This window comes from Tripterygium wilfordii, chromosome 11 (genome assembly GCF_013401445.1).
Source record: "Tripterygium wilfordii isolate XIE 37 chromosome 11, ASM1340144v1, whole genome shotgun sequence".
Lineage (NCBI taxonomy): Eukaryota > Viridiplantae > Streptophyta > Magnoliopsida > Celastrales > Celastraceae > Tripterygium > Tripterygium wilfordii.
In genome coordinates this window covers 10,219,554-10,226,012 of record NC_052242.1, presented here as the reverse complement: position 1 = coordinate 10,226,012, position 6,459 = coordinate 10,219,554, and positions in this window count along the sequence as shown.

The window sequence follows — 6,459 nt, the reverse complement described above, 5'->3', positions numbered from 1 at the left end:
ACGGGTGGATCATGAATCCCGACCCGTTTAACATCTTGTGTTGGGCACCGCCCGCTTAGACAAATTCAATTGAAATGACAAAAATGCTCCTAATAAAAGCTATAAAACTATTAATTAGAGAGCTACTTTTGCCCTTTTTCAATAGAAGGAAAACGACAAAAAGCCCAAATTTCTGGGAGCTCAAATAGCCCAAGTCTATGTGTCAAGCCGTAAAATTTTTAAATTTCAAAATTTTCATATTATGCGTGAAAGACATATTCATACACAAACCCCAGTGTCTCCTCTCTCTTCCATCCCTCTCTCTTCCAAAGACTTTGAACCCTTATGAGATCAGTGACAACAGGTCTACATGGATTTCATTGGTTCTTCTCGACATCTCCGATATCATCTTTCATCCCTCCTTCCATGGCGGCGAACAAGGCTCCGGAATGGGAGTTGGCTTGGATCTTGATGTTGTTGTAGTGATTAAAATTTGTTCTCTCATTTTGGGGCTTGATTATGTTGATCTTGATGCTGCTGTAGGATGAAGTTTAAGAAATTTAATGTCTCAAATTGGAGGCTTTGTCTACCTACTTTGAACTCTGAAGTTAATTTCCTCTTCTAAGATTCCCCATCTTTCTGAGGCTTTTCAAATATAATTTAGATTAGTGTTGGGCTTTTCAATTCTAGGTGCTATTTGTAAGGCTCCTTGCCTCTACACTTTGGTGGCTATTTGTTTGTAATTTTCTTTCTTTCTTTCTTACTCAATAAAATTCACACAGATCTATAAAAAAAATGTTTCACGACTTTGTAGTTTGTGTACCAATTGAACTGTTGGAAATGCAGTCATTTCAAAAGAATTTGAAAAAAAATTGGTTGTTGGCTTATTTGAAAAACAGAAATGATAGTGAGTGCTTCTCTGCAGTAGTTGATGCATTCTTTGATCCATTAAAAGATGAACCCACTGTTGGACATGTCTTCTCTTAATTATGATGCTTTTGAGAGTTTTGATCCTTCACTCGACATCCTTTTATGGAATAATCATACACCCACACGAAATTTAATGGAATAGCTAATTCTATGTTCTTTTATTTTTGCTATATCATGACTCTAACTCTGTTCCCCTGTTTCATGATCCATATTCTCAGTAATTCTTGATTGTAGACGAGTGTAATAGGTGTGTCGATAGTGCTTCTTGGGCGCTATGATTATTTATGAATTTTGGTACATTACGAAGACAACAACATTAGTTATTATTTCATATTATTATTTTTTTTAAAAAAATGTGTGTGCATGTGGTTATTATTTGTGCAAATCCTAAGAAATCTTTGCAATCCAAAAAGATAATAATGGCAAAATATCATTCCATTCAAAATATTGTAGCTCAAATCGGTTACATCTTTTACTCGTCATCAATCTCAATGGTATCAGAATTAGCTGATTGCGTCTGAAATATCCTCTCCCTAAGCACATACAAGTCTTTGTGTAAATCTGCCAAAAACAAGGAAACTCCAGCCAACTCCGACGCCTTAAATGCCCCAAGGATGTCAAGCCCAAGAACCAACTATAATCACCCACAAAATCCTTACCTACCCCAATTCAACGCACCACCTCCTAATCAATACCCTTTAAACCAAAACACTTACCAAAACCTTCATAACCAAAACACTTACCAAAATCCTCGTCCAAATTTCCAAAACTAAAGACCCAGAAGGCCAGTTGAGCATTTCAATCCTTTGCCCATAACCTATGTTGAATGTTTCACGAATGTGCCAGTTTGACACACGATTTTGGAAGACATGTCCAACTACAATTTTGAGACAAATATATTATAGTGGTGAAACAAACAGCTTTTTTTAGGTGCATATTCTCAGGCAATTTTGGGACCATATTATTGTATTTTCCAAATTGTCCCATTTTGAACAATTTTGAGACAATATTGAGGTTACATTACCAAAACACCCTTGTTTTAACCATTAAGTCTAAAACACCCTTAACTATTATGTTCATTAGTTAATTAATTAAATTATTAAATAATATTTAATAACTTTTTATTATGTTCATTAGTTTATTAATTAAATTATTTAATTAATCTTTAAATAAAAATCTTTAATTATTATGTTTTATTATTAAAATGCATATTATCCCTACACGTAATTTACACAATAATTTTAACAGCAAATATGCTACCAATAAAAGTACAACCAAACACCTACTAGCATTTTAGCAACCATATATGTTTTTACCAGCATAAATTGTGTACAATATATGCTACTGTCAAAATTGTCTACCAATTAGACCCTAGTTTAACTAATTAAATTTATTTTTATTAGTGAAATTACCTTTAAAAGTAGCTTCTTAACGCGAGAACAATAGCTATGTAAAAGACATTTATTGTGGCAATAAGCAAGATAATGAATTTAGTTGTTTCACAAGTTCAAGACAAGAATTTTTACTTTAAAATAGATTTATATATTCCACTGGTTCAGAACAATGAATTTAGTTGTCCTACTGGTTTTAACAAATGGATTTAGCTGTTCCATTGGTTCAAAACAATGAATTTAGCTATCCCAACAACACCACTTCTAATTCAATTAGGATGTCTATTTACTTTGCCCAAGCACACTCAACAACACCTACTCCTAATTCTACAAAAATAAAATTTTTTTGTTCAATAACTATATATCTTACAATAAAATCACTGGGATGACATCCAAATAAGTGGAATAAGAAAATACATTGATTTATATCGATTGAATAACCAGATGTCTCAAAAAAAATAATAGAACGACATACAAAATCAATGGAATAACTATTTCAGCCGTCGAAGGGCTGAAACCTGTAGAGCTCAACAAGATGAGTCAAATGGTGGTGGTGGTTCGCGGAGCGATGGCCTATGTTGATCGGATCAGGCTCCAAAAGGTTCGTTTGGTCGCCGCTTCAAGCTGAGATTCCAGCGAAATAGGCGGCTAGTGGTGGTAAACAAAGATTGGGGGTGAGTCATAACGCTTTGGCACTTCAGCTCGGTGGCTCTGACTTTGGTTTCCGACATTGAGGGAGAAAGAGAGAGAAAAAGAAAAGACAAGAAAGAGAAAACAGAGAGGATGTGAGAGTGAGGGTGAAAGGAGAGAGTGTTGGTATTTGTTTGAAATTTTTAAAATTCAAAATGGTTTGTCTCACATGCCCAATCACCATGCCACATAAATTTGGGTTCTTTTGGGCTACTAAACTTTGGGCTACCTAGCACTATTGGATTGACAATGATACATAACCCAACTTTTAGTAGCCCATGGGAACCCTAATATCTTAAACGAAATTTTAAATTTTTTAATTCTCAAAATACATATTAGGTTTTAAAATAAATTTACATATCTGGAATCAGCACATAAAACTCTTTATAACAATATCCATTGTCGATGAGTTTTATCGGATGGATCTTAATTCCATTGTTTTTTTCAATGGAATTTCAAAAACAATGGATTTAGAACTAAAACAATGAATTCTAGACTGTGTTTTAAAAAACAATAAAATTTAAACTAAAACAATGAATTTGGACAATGGATTTTAGGATAAAAGAGTGAAATAAAGTTATTCCGTTGATTGAATCAATGGGATTAACTTGTTGGACTACCAAACTGTTGGGTTATGTGTCATTTTCGTTTTAACAATAAAAGTTCAAATACTATTTTCAACAATTATAAAACAGCTAATTCTATGCGTAGAAATTACACCGTTTGGTGCACCATATATTGTGGATTAACCACATATATGGTTGACATCAACCAAACATCATTTTATTGTCCCAAAAATCGAGACAGTTTTTACACAATATATATTGTCAAAAATGAAATGGTTCATTTTAGACCATTTTGAGACACTTTGAGAACAATATGACTGAAATACCCTTAAATATTTCTTGTCCAGATGCTTATGTCACTCACCAACTTCCGAAAAGTTCTCCCTTCTTCAACTCGTGCTACCTAAAGCAAATCTACAGCGATATTTTTTAAATTACACAAATTCGATGCTCATTTTTTAAAATTAAAAAATGTTTTAAACTAAATTAAATTAAATGAGGTCTTCTTTTTAAACGAAATAAAATGTTTTATTAATATTAATAAACTATTGTTTATAATTTATTTTGCTATTTATTTAAATCAGTTACAATTTAAATGCATAATACTCCTGCACGTAATTTACACAACAATTTTAAGATTATATATGTTACCAGCAAAAGTACAACCAAACACTTACCAACATTTCAATCATCATATCTGCTACCATTTATTATCATCATTTATTATCTACACTATATGCTACTGTCAAAATTGTCTACCAAACGCACCCTTAGTTTAAATAAAGTAAAAGACCAAAATAATTTTATTAACATTAAAAAGGCTAGCTTGTTAGAACATTTCAGTCCACACAATTTATACTCTCGTTACCTCTATAAACATATTATACACCATAATTTTTCACAATCTCTTATTACTCTAGTTTCTCTTTAATCATTTTAATGCTCTCTAATTCTCTCAATACAAATTGACAATTCTTTTATTTTCATTCTTCAATACTTTCGATTGTTTTGATTCTATTAATTCACCACATTTTGAGATCAAGTGTTCAGAGTTTCTTGGATTGATAAGTTAAATTTTATAATTTTTATCTTATATTAATTGTCATTATATTAGTTAATATATTTATCAATGAATTTATTTTGATGACATTGCATATTTTTTACTTTGTAGTCATTTTCTATTTGGAATATTCAAGTGTTTCACTAACTTCAAATTACCTAATCTTAATTAACTATTATAAATTTTGCTATTGTTGTGTTTTATTTGTACTATTTGCAAGTCTTTTTTGTGCTATTTGCAATCATTGAAAGTTGTGCTACAATTTTTTTTTAAACAAAATTCATTAGTCAAATGGATCCACACTCCAACACATTCACAAACGCTAATGACTCACTTTAATTGGATAGTGCACAATCTAGGTGCCAAAACGTGATTAATGAACAAATTTGGTTAGAACGATATTATTGTTAATTTTTATTGTGTTCCCGTCTATAATCCAAATTTTTATTCAATGATTATTAATTTTAATTGTATTCCCGTCTATAATTCAAATTTTTATTCAATGATATGATGATACATTACCACCCAATTCTCATTATATTACATTAGAATATCAAGCCCCTCCATTCCCACCATCGAAGGTTAGACCGAGCTAACCTAGTGTTTTAACTTACATGTTTGGAGTTATAAAAATACAAACATTTAAAACTTAATAATAATTACGTGGGAGAAGAGTAAAAAGATGTTATTTGATTGTTGTGAGCACAAAGATCATATTAATGGATTTTTCGGATAGCTAATATAGGAGTTATTATCTCAACTGAATTTGAGTGGATGTTAATTAGTTTGATTAAGGATTTTTTATTGTACTAAAATTCTTAATGGTAGTGATTATCCTACTTCTCATTTAATTATAAGACAAATATATTTAATAAGTGTGACAAGTGCTTCATCTAGTGGTGTATCCTATCTTTCAAGTTTATTTGGTGACATAGAATCAAAATTTAAAGAACATTGGATTTAATCTCAATGTTATTTCGTTTGGCAAAATTTTTTGATCCTATGCTTAAATTAGGAGTTGCCAACAATAATGAAATTTTTTGGTAAAAATATGACAGTTGATATTTCCTTTGACATAAATCGTGTATAATGTTCTTTAAATTTGTTATATAGTGAGTATGCAAGATATAATGGTTTTAAGTAACAAAATCTTTTTCCTCTAGTTGTTCTAATTTTTTTAGAGATCCCATTATGTCGTTAATTAATAGATTTAGGAGTAAAAAAAATATTTTTATTTAAGTATAGATTTTTTTTTATTTTATGAATGAAGATATATTAAATGTTATTGACATATTGCTATATGAAAATTCACCATTAAAGTTTTTAGTGGTAATGATTATCCTACTTCTCATTTAGCTATAAGACAAATATATTTGAAGAATTATGTGTGTGGCTTACTCATCTGAGTGCCCATATGTCATATATATAGGTGTAAACACACTATAAGTTTACAATAAGACCCTTGTACACATTTACATTAATACGCCATCTCAATCTGGACGCAACGACACAACGGACAGATTGTCCCTAAGAGCTATAAACTGAGGTGTCGAGAGACCCTTGGTGAAAACATCAGCAAGTTGTTCGCGAGAAGGAACAAAACGAACAATAATATCTTTGCGTAAGACACGTTCGCGAACAAAATGATAATCAACCAGATGAGGAGGAGGTGAGGATAGGTTCAATAGAAGAACTGGCAGTTGGTGGTTCCAATGAATTTGGGATGGCAAGTATGATATCATGGGAAGTTGTAGAGGCTGGAGAGGATAAACTGGAAGTATGTGATTCAGAGGACATTTGTGAGGCAAGAGAGATCAAATAAGGGGAATGACAGTTATGGTTG